Source organism: Corvus hawaiiensis, chromosome 3 (assembly GCF_020740725.1).
Source record: "Corvus hawaiiensis isolate bCorHaw1 chromosome 3, bCorHaw1.pri.cur, whole genome shotgun sequence".
In the NCBI taxonomy this organism is placed as follows: domain Eukaryota; kingdom Metazoa; phylum Chordata; class Aves; order Passeriformes; family Corvidae; genus Corvus; species Corvus hawaiiensis.
Window position 1 is genome coordinate 79,283,103 of NC_063215.1, and position 15,876 is coordinate 79,298,978.

The 15,876-nt window shown below is 36.6% G+C and overlaps 1 protein-coding gene across 14 annotated transcripts in view; it reads right to left on the bottom strand.

Moving 5' to 3' along the window:
• Window positions 1-15,876, bottom strand: part of QKI (QKI, KH domain containing RNA binding) — a 157,571-nt gene that overhangs the window by 122,748 nt on the left and 18,947 nt on the right. The window contains exons 1-2 of one of the 14 annotated variants that reach the window (XM_048297851.1): window positions 10,914-10,919; window positions 3,392-3,394 (exon numbers count right to left, since the gene is read on the bottom strand). The exons of the other annotated variants lie outside the window; for them this stretch is intronic. The gene's annotated coding sequence lies outside the window, so the exon portion shown is untranslated. Of the gene's footprint in view, window positions 1-3,391; window positions 3,395-10,913; window positions 10,920-15,876 lie in introns of those variants that run through there. 14 annotated transcript variants of the gene reach the window in all.

Genomic DNA, 15,876 nt, shown 5'->3' on the forward strand with positions numbered 1-15,876 from the left:
TATAACTGGCAGCTACTGAGTAGCTGCACCAAAATTTTCCTTTCAAAATGTATCTTTCATGCAGAATATAATCATTAGCATTAGGTATCATAGTTTTCACAGGAGAAAACAAACATTTATTTTAATCCTTCCCTTGCAAATAATCTTATGCCACATTCATGACACTTGAAAGCCAAACATTCAGAACACACACAGACAGTATGAGAGCTGGCTTAAGGACTACCACTCAATTTTCGCTTGTGTGAAACCTAAGCTACCTCAAACTTTATAGAGTGAAGACATCTACCAACTCAGTGGAGTAGAAAACGCCACTACAGAACCAGACACCTGAACTTTAGTCTTCTTTGCATACATTCAAGCCAGCAGTAACGGTAACAAACATAAGGACAGGGACAGTCAGCTCCTCAAGTGCTACCACTTCTTCTGCTTCTTGGCATTTTACCTTCTCTCGTCTTAGATACTTTCTCCAAGGCCTCAGACAAAACATTCAGAAGCAACAAATGAAATAACAGGCATATATTATATATTCCCTGTTTTCTTTAACTTCCGATCCGATCTCCAAACTCCATTTCTGCACAACACGTCATCTATGAAACTCTCTCTCTCCACTTTTCTTAAATTTCACAGTACTGAAGGGCTACTCCTTAAATGATAAAATAGATCAAATCTCTAGTTCACCCATTCTCTCTCACTTCTATGAATTGAGTACAACCTATCTTCCTTCCTAAGGTATTAGTGCAGCTGACCAAAAGCATTCTCTCAAATGCACAACTCATGAAGTTATCTGCTTGATATGCCTCCTGGGTTTTTCCAGATTCTGCTGAATCCTTCTACACATCTGCAAGATTACTTTTTTTATTATGACTAACACCAGTTTTCTCACATACCTACCTCTTGTTTAATCACACCTCTGGTGTCTCAACAAGACTCCAAAGTATTGAATTTTGATGACATAATCTTTCCTTTTACGGTCTCCATTACAGCCAATTCAAGTTTCTAGTTTCTTGCGTATCTTGCAACTTTGCCACTCGCTTTAGGCTGTTTATGTGTATCAACAGAGTTATGTGGCACTGTATTTTCAGCACCTCCCTCAAGCTTATCAGGAGTGAATAAGGTTTCCAAAAGCATCACCAGCAGAATGTTAGAGAAGATAAAAGCTCTGCTCTCCCAAGCTCTAGCAAGCACCATTTTATTCTGTTCTGAAATACTTTAAAATACCTAAAAACCTGAGGAGCAGTGCTGAAGTAGGAAGGTCAAATCCTCCATGCACACCTTTTTTTTTTTAGCATTGAATTCACACATCTTTAAAAAAAAAAAAAAAAGAAGAAGTCAAGTAAACAATCTTTTCTTTAGATTTATTTCACATTTCTTACACACTACCAAGTAAGTCCTCCCTTGCCCAGAAGCTTCTTTGGTATGTCTCTCATGAAATCACACTGTTCAAGTTCATTTGTAAAGCTTTAGCTCCTTCCCATTTACAATTCTTTACTGATTCTTCCCTCTCACAGAAAGCCAACTGATTCAAAAATAAGGAAAGCTTTACTTTCAGAGTGAATATCTAAGTACAATTCTAGGTACTTTATCTTAACGCTGCAGTGGTAATTACATGGTATAACACTCTAGGGATTTAAAAGAGTGTTAGTAAGGAGAGATACTTAATTATAATAGTAGATATGGCTTATAAAAAAAAGAAAGGCATACAGCAGCTTCCCCACACCTTTAAAACCTGTGAGTTCTGCCAATGCATTAATAGGTCTCTGAAAGGATACAAGTACCCATCTCTACGGTAGGTAAAAGCAGAAACTCATGAAGAATTTTGAAACCTACAATAATCACCTTTAACAATACCCTGGTCTGTACACTCTAAGTAATAAGTTTAGCAGTAAATAACAAATTTGTCTTGCTCACAGCAGGGTGAAATAAACACAGTGGAGAAATAAACTTTAAAAAAAAAAAAAAGACAAACTGGTTGCAGTGTCTTCATCTTGTTCCACCTTAATATGGTACGACCTAGTTAGCCATGACATGCATTCTGGTCCAGAGGACATTTTTCTTCCTCTGTCCCTGAAACTACACAAGTAATGTAATCTTCTGTTTCCTTTATCTACAGATCGTATTTTTCAATCTCTCTAATACCATTCTAAGAGATGTTTTGAAGCAGGATATCCTGTTTATACTGCTTACATCTGTCTACAGATATCCACTGGTTTGATTTCTTCATTAAAGTATTCTTCCCCCTTGAACACACAAAGAACGGTGTTCATGTGAGTGTTTGTCATCACATGAAAAACCACCAAGAAGTTACTCACTTTCAGCTGTCAATTATTCCTTCAGAGGAAGTAAGACTCCGCACATGCATTTAAGACTGCTGGGTTGCAACGTAAAATTGGTTTACATAAACCATTCTCTGCAAGAATATTCAAAATAGGAAATCACTGAAAAGATTCAAATCCTTCCTGTCCCACCACTTTGCAAATCACTTTCATCATCAGTGGCCACAGCTTTAGTATCTCTCACCACGAAAACTTCTTCTAAAGTTTTATCTTTTGGAAGAGCAGCAGACTTAGTGTTTTTAAACCAATGCATTCCTCACTGTAGTTTAAGCTAGAACTAAGAATTTGAAGAACTGAGACAAATCTTCTGATGTTCCAGTTTAGCTGCATCCGTTTAAACAGAGTTAAACTGATGCCACTCTCAGCTTATGTTTCTCTCCTAGGACCATGTTAAGTCATCAATACACACCGAATTTCAAGCAACAGAAAGCAACAGAAGAGCACCTCAACTATCATTCATTGTTTTTACAATACACAGCAAGTAAGGGTGGAACAATCCAATAGCCAAAATCAGCAAGAGATAGAGAATTAATCAAAATGCTAACCACCATCTAGCAGCAGCAGGCATGCTTCCTTAACCAAGTGAAGTACCAGTCTTTCAAAGATTCTCAAGCACAAGCTAGTTTCCATATGAAAAAATAATAGAGTTAGGAGCAAATGTTTAAAGTTAAAAGTTTAAGAGTTATGGTAAGAAAAACAGGTATGTTCATACAGCTAAAAATCTACATGGTACTTGGACCTCACTGAGCATCAGTTTCAGTTTTCTACTTTCTCAGGGAAATCAAGTTACGCCCAAAATACCACCGACACCAACATTTTTACATGCAGAGTAATTTTATGTATTTTGACAGGCAAAAGTAATTCGTATCATTTTTTTTCTTACAAAATATGACACTAAAATGAAGCACAAATAACACTTTCAGTATTTCCCCAACATTTTGCAAAAAGTGAAAAATTCTAATATGTATCAGAGACCACTTTAGTGGGTCTACTCAAAAGCATGTGATTAGCATGCATTGCACTTAGGGGGCAGGTGAGGAATTAACTGAATCAAATACCTTCTCATTCTTTCCTACTATGCAGTTTAATTTTTTTTTAATGCTATGTGTGAATGTGTGCAATAAGTTAATATTTTTACAAAGTGTTTTTATTGCACACAACTGTTGCTAGATCATCACTTCAGGCATTTGAGAGTTACTTTTAAGCAACAATTTTTTTTTTCCAGTCAGGTAAGTCCCTGAACTAGAAAAAAAGGGTTGCAGACACTCTAATTTACAGACATAAAATTACAACTTTGTAGGATCCAAATCCACTGAATACAGACCCATGATTTATACAGGCAGGCAACCAATTCCATGTGCCATTAAAGCATCACCCATCAATTAGACAACTGCAACTAGATACCAGTTTATTTTATATACTACACATTGTGTCAAACACCATCCAATAATATTGTAAAAAATATGGAAACTATAATAATGGAGAGAAAAAAGCAGAAAAAGTAGGAAACTTATATACTGCTCTTACTTAAAATCTCTGAAGACAGGTGAATTATAATCTCTCTTAAAAGCGTTCTAAAGACTAACACAAAGCTTGTACTCAAACTAGAACATGAGTAGTGTGCTGAGTTCATCCCCTGCACAGAAAGAATACTGTTGACACAGCACGTACCAAATTTAAATACAACTTTTATGATAAAAAAATTTAAAGAAAAAACAAAGTGACATCACACCATTAACGGACTGGATCAATAGACACTTAGTCTCTCAGAAGAACTAAAAAGAATGTCAAAGTACTCTACACCACCGAGAATATGGCACACAAGTCATTCAGGAGTATCACAAAAAATCCCAAAAGTGTTTGCATTTCAAATTTCAATTCATCTTTTAATGCTTTGGAAAAACTATAGGTTCATCTCCTTTGCTCCTCAGAGCCCAGTCTAACAGTACACTTTCAATGATTAAACTGTCAGTCCAATGACAAGTGGGCAGCACTTTCAGCAATTTGTCAGCACTCTTGGTGTCAAAATTCAGTCTTTTTTTTTTGCCATTAAGAGCCTGCAAAACTCCTCCTTTTGTGGGCAGTTGTAAGGTTTGTATCAAACTGACTTCAAAACCAAATAGAGCATAGTCATCTGTTCTCTTTGTATAAATGTCAACAGAAAGCTTTAAAGCGCTTTATTACTGGTGGAACATTGCAACTCATGTGTTTTCTAATCTAGCAGCTTTAGTATGCTTACTTGGCAAAGAAATAGCTGGTTTTATTCATCACAATTTTAATAATCTTCACTGTTAACACCAGTGCTGTTTGCTACTACTGCTGATGCAGCAGAAATAGCAATGCTAGCAAAAAACCAAGTCATTTTTAATATTGTGCCACATGGACTTGTATCCTGCATGCATCATCAGCACACGGTCTAAAACACTGGCAAGCGTTTACACTCCCCACCCCTGATATTAAATCAGTGACATGCCTAAGCATCAGGCAAACAAGATTCATAGCATCTTTCCTTCAGAAACCAACACAGAGTTTAAAAAAAAAAAATAAACTTAGGATCAAGTAGAGCTGATCAAACAGGCCACTTCTGAAAAATTTTCATTTATCAGCAATTTTGGTCTAGAGCATGACACTGAACTCTGACATAATTAACTGGCAATTTAAAACAGTCATGCGTTTGTTTCCACTTACTAAAACTTGCATTTATGTTATTTAATATTATGGTATGTCAGAAAGGCCAGAGCAGGTCTGAAAAAGCCCATCAATCCTGCATTACAGCTGCCAGTGGCAATCTGCATTTGCTTAAAAAAAAACAATATAAAGGAGATTGCATACAGTCTCCTCATTTTCTTGGTAAGCTCCAAAAGCTGTACATTTGAGATGAAGTTCTTGTATTTGTCTCATCATATCCCAGCACTATGCTCCAGAAACCTAAATACCTTTTACACAAAAATCAGTTTATAAGTTCCCAAGAGGATACTTTAAAGAACTTTTCAGCAGTCTACTTGGCATATTCAACTAACATAACACAGCAACTGACATACACTATCCATCCACACCCAAATGAGCAGCACTGGAAAATGGAAAGTTTCTTGAGATGAGTAATTAGCTGATACAGAGAAAACTGTAAAACTAAACTGAAGTCCATCAGCACAGCACGACTGCAGAAGCAGATTTGGTGGCTCATATTGTATCAGGCTTAATTATTACCCTCTCAAAAACCTACTCTAGCTCCCTTTTGCAGCAATTTGCCCCTAAATACTTACAGAATCAAAGAAGCAATTAGGTTGGAAAAGTCCTCTGAGATCCAGTCTAATCTGTGACCAAACACACCAACATACCAACGTGACAACAGCACAAAGTGCAACGTCCAGTCTTTCTTTAAACTGCGTCCTCCTGTCCTGCCACTGGCTGCCTGGGAGAAGAGGCCGACGCCCACCGGGATACATCCTCCTTTCAGGGAGCTGTAAGGAGTGACAAGGTCTCCCTCAACCTCCTTTGCTCCAGGGCTAAACACCCCCAGCTCCTTCAGCGGATCCTCCTCTGGAACACTTGTGCTTCAGACCCTTCACCAGCTCCGCTGCCCTTCTCTGGACTCACTCCAGCTCCTCAAGTCCTTCCTTAGTTACAAGCAGCACAGCTAAATGTGCATCAAGCTTCTAGATCTATCCAGAGTTTTTATTTGTGTGTTTTTCTTTCCATACCCAGTAGCATAAATCAAATGTTTGGCAGGTAACCATAATTATAAACAACTTGAACACCTTAGATGTGGGATAATCTGCAGTAATACTACTTTGTATGAACTACTAATCATCCAGAAGATTAAAGAAAAGAGCCATCCATTCCTGTGAGATTTAAACAACAGTGTTACCTGGTGCTCTTTAAAAACATCAGCTTTACAGTATCAGCTCAGAGGTAAGTTCTATAGTTTTAATTCCTCAGGTGGGTATTTTTTTACAAAAAATACGTTACCTGTTTACTGTCTTTTTTTTGAAATTGATCTTTGTGAACAATGCAGATTGACTGGTCTGCAATGGAACTTCTCTACCCACACACTATTCCATGCTCCCTTCACACCAGAATCAACTGCTGTCCACTTTCCACAGGTATCTTCCGCATATGAAATGAAGTGTATTTATGTTCAACAACAATGAAGTTATGTAATGGGAAGCTCTCCAGTTAAAGCCAGAAGAACATTCTCTCAAAATGTATACTGGGCGCTTCAGAACACAACTGTCTTATTAATATCAGAATCACCTGGGTATCAGCACTGAAATCCCACACTATGCTATTCTGCCAGTATGTGCAAGAAGTGCCTGAAAGTAAGGGGCAAGACACTATTTTACAACCTTTAAAACAAAACTAACTAATTTAAACAAACTCCTGGCAGAGACCCTTCAAAATAATGAGTTTTGAAGTTTACTATAAAATATAAATCATGACTGAGTTACCTAAACTTTAGAATTGCTTATTCTTGGAACTGAGAAGTAAAAACTACTAAAAAGCCCCACTTGAAAATTAAACAGCAGCACCATTTTCTTTCCTGTATTCAAAGGTGCACTTTAAGACTCACCAATTTCAAAGAGCAACATGGAGCACATGCAGAGATATTCTCTCAGTCTTTGGGAACCATCCACAATGATCCTCCACAGTCAGCAATTACAAGAGAGCATTCCACTGGTTAATGTACTCTTTGACTTTTGTATGAAAGGAGTGAAGGAATTTTTTTTTTTACCTCCATGACCACCCAAAAATAATTACCTATGCACTAACACAGTAATGTTACGTGGGTCTTCTTCTCTCTATTTTACTAATTGTTTTAGGGCTCGAGTAAATTTCATACATTCTTACATTACATACAAAGGCAACCTGAGGAAACACAAAACTTGGTCACTAATATAAAGTATTTCAGGAAATGCTGGGAAGTGAAGATGCATATCCCTCCTGTGTTCTGCCAATTTTTCAGTTTTGTATGTCTTTCTATGTCACAAAACCGAATCTTCTACAGTTCATGCACACAGTGATCACTTGACACATTGAAAACCACTAGATATCCAGACCATACCCTACATGATTCATGAAATAAAAGGGAGGAAAAAAAATTAGTCATTATCAGCTGATTAGTTGTGATGTATTAACATTATGCATTATTATAAGAATATACTATACTGCTACTTAGATGCTGATGGAAACACTTTATAATCATAAAAGCGTGTATTTAGGCACTATAGATTTTGTATCCGTGACATCTAAACAAACTGTTGGTTACCAACTGAAGAATTTACCTAATACTGGAAGATACGAAACACCAAAATGTGAGAAAGCAAGCATACCTAGACATAATTGACTTAGTTACAAAGAGAACATCTCTAATTCTAACCTGCTAGCATGTCAAAACAAAGCTATTCCAGTACTTTTAAGAAACATCTCTCTCTATGTATTCCTGAAGTACAATTTCATAAGAGGCCAACCTGACAGCTTTCATCACTTCAACTGGAATCTAATCCATTTGAATAGGACTGACTAGTGCCTCTCATTCCCAATTTACTTTTTCTTAGCTGATCGCATACAACAGTAACACAATCCCACTTTTATACACACTGCTCCCCATCACACGGTATTGTTGTAAACGCTGCCCTACCTGACTCTGTCAGCATTTTATTCACAAGACTAAGAAAGTAACTATTTTTGCTTGACAAGTACCAGCACTGACTGGTTAGTCATCTACAACACTAAATACATTAACTATTGCACTGCTCTGATATAAATTATATTATGAACATGCACTGTGCAACTTCAAATTAACTTTTAAGTATTAGAAGATTTCCCTGAGTTAGTCAGTACATAAACAAGATCTGTACTTAATCACAATCTCTACTTAACCAAATACATAACCAACACCATAGCTTAAGAAATTTGACAACACAGCTGACCAAACTACAACCCTAAATTAAGCATTAGCTAACTGTGTTAGAAGATTATACACATCCAACACACCTGAAAACTCTTGAGCTGGATATAGAATAGCAAAACACATACTCATGCAGGAAAACACTCCAAAATTTAGTTCTAGAATAAATATTCCATCCAGACACATCAGTCCATTTTTATTACTATGCCAAGTTTAACTAAAGAAATTTGGTTAAAACATGGCAGGGAAGTTGGAACTAGATGATCTTGAAGGTCCCTCCAACCAGAACCATTCTATGACTTTATGAAATGGGTACTCCTAGAAAAGCTCTATAAGCTAAAACAAAGTGACAATAGCTGTGCCAAAAGCAGAACTGATTAAAAGGAGGTTGTCAAAACATGAGTAAAAAATCTATTACAAACAACATATGCTAATAGGAACAGTTTTTACCTTAATGCAAATTGTAATTTATTATACAAACACCACCAGGGACAACTATGACTAGCAAAAAATTTAAGTAACGTTATTGAATATTTTAAGCAAGGTGTTGAAAGGAGTTAAAAAATGCTTGTATTTATGCGAGGTAATACATACAGAAAAAAATACTTAAAAATTATGACTGAGTTCCTCTATTAAAACTGTTAAACAACTTCTATATCACGTTGAAGTGATTAAGATAACCAGTCAACTTTGAAAAGGTGATCATTTTTCATCAGTGTAGAAAAAAAAAACCAGTGTGCTTGAATTCACTACAAATACATACACCTGAATAATCTTCTAAATGATAAATATACCTATGTAAACATGGTTCTCCAGGGAAGTGAAACCTGGCAACAATCAAACAAAATCTTACACACGACTGAGACCTAAATTCAAGGTTCAAAAGTAGGCTGTTGGCAATTGTAATTTTTAATAAAGGTATTTTTTCAGACTTGAACATTAAATGAAGTGACATATTAGTACACTAATCTAACTGTTATCCATCCTTTTGTACCATACATTAGTTCAGCCATCTGACTCAACACATTACCAACCAGCAGGAAATCAGCAAGGCAACTAACTCTTTCTAAACATGCAGAGCCAGCAAAACTTTAAAGAATCCACTACCATCATCACCCTCCAACAAAGTGAGAAATAAGAACATTACTATTTATGTTTCTTTTACTGCAGTGAAAGGCATTAACTGTTACTTGTCCTATTTTAGTTATTCCACATAGTGAATGGAATGTTCAACTTAATTTGCAGTTGAGTATGCTAAAACCTACTTAGATCATCTTACAAAGTTTCATTTCTGTCAAGAAAAAACAAAGCTCTTCAAAAAAAAACCTCAATTGATATTATTTTTATACTATGACAAAACCCCATCAACTACCAGAGGCCTAAGTAGATTCACACTCTTTTTGCTCCTTTACACGATAAACAGATACATGCTTTTGAAAAACTGCAGTGCAACTTGCTCTATCAGGTGGGTTCTCATTTCAACAAGACAGAACACAGACCTAGCTCACCCCCTTCAACCATAACAGAGCTAATGAGAATGTAGTTTGCCTGCCTACTATGTAAACAGAAGTATTTGGTTAGTGATACTACTCTAGAAGTACTACTTCTAGAAGTAATCAGAATAAAACAGACTAGGCTGAGCCTTCTAATCATCCTTCTTGTTCATTTGGCACACAGTATTTGATTTGCATATAACATCAGTCCCCCATTAGGCAGATCTGCCTTGACAGGTGAGGCAGCCAGAGTCAAAACAGCCCTCAGAGTATTTGGATCAGTACACGTCCAAACTACCTTGGAGATATCCTTGTAAAGGTATATAGGTAACTTAGGCCGTTTGACAGGAGATTCCAAGAGGCATGGTTATGTCCGTTGTCACAACAGCAATCCACTAAAACCTAATAAAACAACAGCCTTTCCTCAAAAAACAATTGTACACTCTTCAGGAATGTGAAGAGGTGCCTATTCCTTGATAAACTACTACTATTATTTTTAGAGTTGCACAATGTAACTATCCTGGGAACTATGACAATATTATTATTTACCCCTGGATCCAAACTAGCAAAAAATGTCATTATTAACTGAAATAATTCTTCAGACTTCTAATCCTCAATTACTATTACTAATCAGTAACAATTACTGCGATTACTGCATATTTAGGCCCTGCCTTGAGACACCACATCAATAAAGTATCACCCTCAACAATAAGCCCAATGCTTCTTTCCATGTAAATAAATACACACTGTCTTGGTCTATACCTTATTGTCTAAGTTAACATTGTTCGACACCGAGAGGCATTTTCTAAAGTCTGAATCACACTCTGCTGGGAGGGAGACCTTTATGAACAGTCTCATGAAACACTATAAAGAAATGAAAGATGTGAGGTTTTTTCCTTACAATATTAAAGACCTGACCAAACAAAAAAAAACCCTAATACTGCTTCAGAGAACTGCTGCCTGAGATTCCCTCAGTATCAGAAACATCACTCTTCCAAAACAAGCATGCCTGAAAGTTCTCATCTGTGTGCATCTTATGGATCACTTTTACTGCCACAAAAAAACTGTGCTCCTATCTGGTAACTTGCTAAATTCAGCCAGTCAGCTAGGCTGGCATTTTCCCATGCAAAGACCTCTGCCACATGAAATAAGGTATTAACTGACAGCAGAAGAAGATACTGTCCAGCAGCACAGGAGCAATGAGACAATTTGCCTCTGGGTTTCATAGATACTTCCTGACAGCAAAGACATGGCAAGACTCCAAAACTTTGAGTTTACCCCAGGCTCTGGAAAGCAGTTTCCTCTAGTAGACACATACTTTTTGTTTTCCGGTTTTCCTCATCCCAAACCTTCTCCTACTCCCAAACTGTCTTTTCTCCATACTCAAGTCCCATTTTTTGCCTGTGGAATATACAATTCTTCATTCCTTCAGTTTGTCCTAGTTTTCACCCAACATTTCTTTATACCTCCAAAGAGTCCACAAACGGTGAAGGATGGCTACACCACCAGACTATTGTGCTCTAACACAGTATCTTCCTGTTTAAAAAGTATACCTTCATAAGCTCTAAGATTTCAGAAGAAAGCCATGCTTTTGCTTACAACACAGGAAACTCAGTCTGCTCTCCCAAGTCCGCTCCCCAAATGCACATAAACTCACAACAGCAAATACATGGCTTTCTCAGGTTGGAGTAAAGCATCCCTGTCCTGTGAGCTCAGTAAGGGAGATTGCATGGAGGCACAGCACATACTCAAGCAGGACAACCTTTTTGTGCTCAAATTTAGGTGCTCAAAGGCAAACATGTGATCTACCTTATTTATATCTAGGCAGACTTCCAGACAACATGATAAAAGTACTCACTTTAGCAACCTCCCACAAAAAAAAAAATTAAGTGCATTTTGTTTTAAAATACTAGGACTTTTTCCCCCATGTTCATTCTTGAAAACTTTTTCACTGCTTTAATTGAGGCCTAAACCACACATTTGGCATGAGAAGCTTCACGTAGTTCTGGAAAGTTAAAACAGCAGAAGAGGCCATTTAGTGGAATGTATAATGCAAACTTAATCACCAGTTGTATCAAAGCTATTTAAAATACATATGATAGTACAGCACATTCCAGAGATCGTATCTGAAGCTTTACATTACATAATTCATATATTTCTTCAGAAACACACCCATACTCTGAATAGCTGAAAAAGGATTTCAGTTTATGCACTAGAAATATGAGGATTACTGGTATCATGATAATAGTGTATTTCTTTTCAGTGTCATAGTGTTTGGTACCGGATACTACAGTAAAAGATAGCATCACCTCTGCCAGCCTGCCTATACAGTCACTATTTTAATTTTGTTTTATGGTTTATCTTTCACATCTTAAGGAGAACCACCTCCTGCTAAAAAACACAAAATACCAAACATCCCACAGAAATATCCCTCCCTGCCCTTCCCCCTCTCTCTCCACCCTTGCTAACCACCCCATGCCCCCCACTATGCTAAGGTATAGTTCAACTTTAAATACAGGGTATCAAAATGAAACGGAGATGAGGCCTTGACTACACACCAGCTTACACCACTGCTTCCAACATTAATTGCCAGATCTATATTCCACCCAAGCAGATGAGCCATCACTCATTAAATCCCAGCCATGCACAACTAGTAATGGTATATAGCTGAGGCTACGTTACCAGAAGGAAATAAAATTTTAACACATACTGCGTTGAGCAGGAGTAGAGAAGTTTCATTTTCTTCCTCCATTTAACATTCCAGACTTGTTTTCATAAGCTTTGAGTACAAAAGCAGCCAAAACCTGAAACATCCTTTCAGGCTTCTATTTTCTGTCTCTTTAACTCTTCTCTTTCACCTGTTCTCACATACTGGCTGCAGGGGGAAACAATTTTTTTTTTTTTTAATCCTCTTTGAAGGATAAAGAAAAAACAAAAGGTAAATAGGCAATCCCCTCCTATCACTAGACCTGCAGAACATCTGGTGAGAAGCTTGACTGCTTTCAATTACACTGTGCTGGCGAAAAAAAAAAAAAACAAAACAAGAAAACCAAAACAAAATGAAACCCAAACAAACAAACAAACAAACAAAAAAAAAACCCAGAAAAGACCATAGAAGAGCTTTTTGGGGTCCTCTGACACTTCAAAAACTCATTTCAATGTGACTTTCCTACAGAGCATGGAACCACATTATCACACCACAAAGTGTTCTTCAAAGTACCAAAAAGCACTCTAGGTAAAGTCTATACTACATACAGTGTAGTGAAGAACTAGAAATACAACCAGTAACACTAGTTATAATTACTATTCAAAGCAGCCTGGATGCATGCTGGATACATTTCAGCTTGACAGAGAAAGTTTATATGAGTAATGCTCTGCTACTCATTACTGTGGTGAGTATCAAATCACAACGTCTTAGTTGGTGTATTTTCTCAGCTTTGAGAAGCAGCAGCCTTGGTATCAACTCTCATGATTCCTCTAAAAACTTTGAAAAAAATAGCTTAACACTGAACTGCAAATTGCAGCTGTGCACTTCAAAAGGAGACTGAACACTAGGAGCTTTGCACTCCATTTAGGTGTCTCCCACGATCCCTCAACTCCTCCTTAAGGAGCAAATTCGTATATAAATAAATAAACCCACCACAACATTTTTGGGAATAATCTCTGTCACCTGCAACATCTCTCCTGTGGGTCAGTATTGAAATTAAAGTGGAACAGGAAGATAATGCTGACTGCATGATGAAGCATCTGGACACCTCCTCACAACTTCCTATACTGGATGGAGATCCTAAATTAAACTTTTTAGTTGATATCAATATAGAAGAACATTCTGCAATGAAATTAAGAGACCCATGTATTTAAGCAACCTACTTCTCTTATTTACTAAGACTCTGATGAATTATTTCAAAATTGTGAACCAGACAGCTGGGAGAAATATATTAAAATTTACTTTGTTTCTGCCAAAAGTCAGTGAACTGACTTTTGCCCTCTCAGAGAAGTAGCAGTAATTAGTAAAACTGGAAAGTAAATTCAGTTTCCTATCTCCTTCCATTCCTTTTTCATTCTTGCAAAAAAGTAATCAAAAGACAACTCTAATTTTACAGATTCACACCCTGACCTTAATAAAAAAACCAGCTCTAAATAAACAATCTTTTCTTTATTAAATAATCTGCTGTTAACACTACATCTGGTTAAGAACATGAAAGATAGAAGTTGCAGGGGGGAAGATGCCTTTGTTCTTAAAAACACGGCAATGCAATGTCAAGAACAAGAACAAAACTGGACTTCAAGATGTTCATAAAGTTTTCTCAAAAGAAAACTTTAAAAACCTCTCAGTTTAACTGATTTTAGCCCACGATCAAATGCACAGATCAATTCCTTAACTTGGGAATGACTTGACACACTATCTAAAAGTCTTCCTTAAGGACTAATGTTAATGTATGTTATGTACTAGAGACAAACTGAAAACAGCTTTACAAATTCAGTCAACAAAGCAAAACAGAAACTAAACTATGAACAGGAAGGCCGCAGTAAACAACACCTATGAAAGCTATTAAATGTTAGTATAGATTGAGACTCTACAGGAGGACTGGAATAAAAAACGTAGCAGGTTAAATCCAATGCTACATACAAAGTAAATTGAGTGGGAAAAAAGATGTGTTCTCTTATACATAATGCTAAGGTACAACAGTACCAATTCAAAATAAAGTCCACATCATTCTGAGTAGGATAACAAAGACATTTAAAAAATAACTAATATTAGGACCCCTAAAGAAACAGAATTGAAAATAACAGAGTACACTTAAAATAAAACAATGGTTACCATTACTGAACAAGCAAGCAGCATGGAACACACAAGTTCAAATAAATAAGAAAGTGAAAAGACACAGACTGTCTTCATCAGTTTATGGTAGCATCAAGACTTTTTGTACTGCACACTGTAGAATATCTTGCTTCACCACAAGAGAAAGCTTTCTGAAAGCTTAAAATGTAGGTATCAGTAAGGGGAAGTAGAAAAATGAGGTAGAAGTAGACAGCATAATATATCTGGTTACAAGCACAGACCTAAAAAACCAGTTTAGTGAAAAGATAAAGAAGACAAGAGCAGATGAATGGCATAAAGAAAGCAACCCAAGCCAATTTCCCTTGTTAAAACTCAAGGTGAAAACCACAGTGGATCAAAGGCTGCAAAAGGAAACCCATTTTGATATAATACAGACAATACTGCCAAACTGTGAACGTGACTACACAACTACAGAGGGTAAACACCAGTGCAATCACGGTTATTGGAAACAAGCCAGCAGGTGCATAAGTGCACCACACACACACAGAAATAGTGCAAAAAGTTAGAACAGGCATTTTCTGTGTGTTGATATATGCATAAAACAAACAAAACAAAAAAAAAAACCAGTAGGAAAAAATTAACTTGAAAATTAATCTACATCAGTGTTTGAAAATAACACAGCATTAATCATACACTACACTGGAAGTAAAATGCTACTACTAGTAGTTTTGTTACACACATTACAACTCATTTTTAAGAGGATATTAAATTATTTTGGATTTTAGGTTATATGTTTATTTCCTTTTTATCTGAAAGTTAGCGAAGGTGAAGGGCAATACAGAAGCCTAAGTCTACAAAGACATTTAACCAACAGGAAGAAAGAACAGTGGAAAAACAAAGTTAATGATAACCAAATGGAAGATGCAAAGAACAGCAACAGCAAGCTGCATGAAATTATTCCTGCTCTTTTTATAGAGGAAAAAAATTGCATAGTTAAAAAGGACACCACTCATCCCAGAGAAGAGCTGCATACTTTGAGAAAGTTGCAAAAAATAGATTAAAAAAATGACAACACAAGAAAGTTCGCTTCTCTGGAAGAAGGAGACTACATATCCCAGACTATGCACAGAAGTCCAGAAAAAATTAGAAATTTGGACCATTACTCCAGAAGTCAGGTTTGCTAAACCAATTCTCCTTCCTTTGAAGGTAAGAGGAGTTACTAGTAGTAGCAACACACTGCTGCTGAAAAATGAAGTTCCTTAAAACGTCTCACACCAGCTCTGTCTTAGTAGGCCAATTCAACTCACTAATCAAGTGAAAGACTATTCTTAGTCATTTTCTGGTTTGCTTGATTAGCTT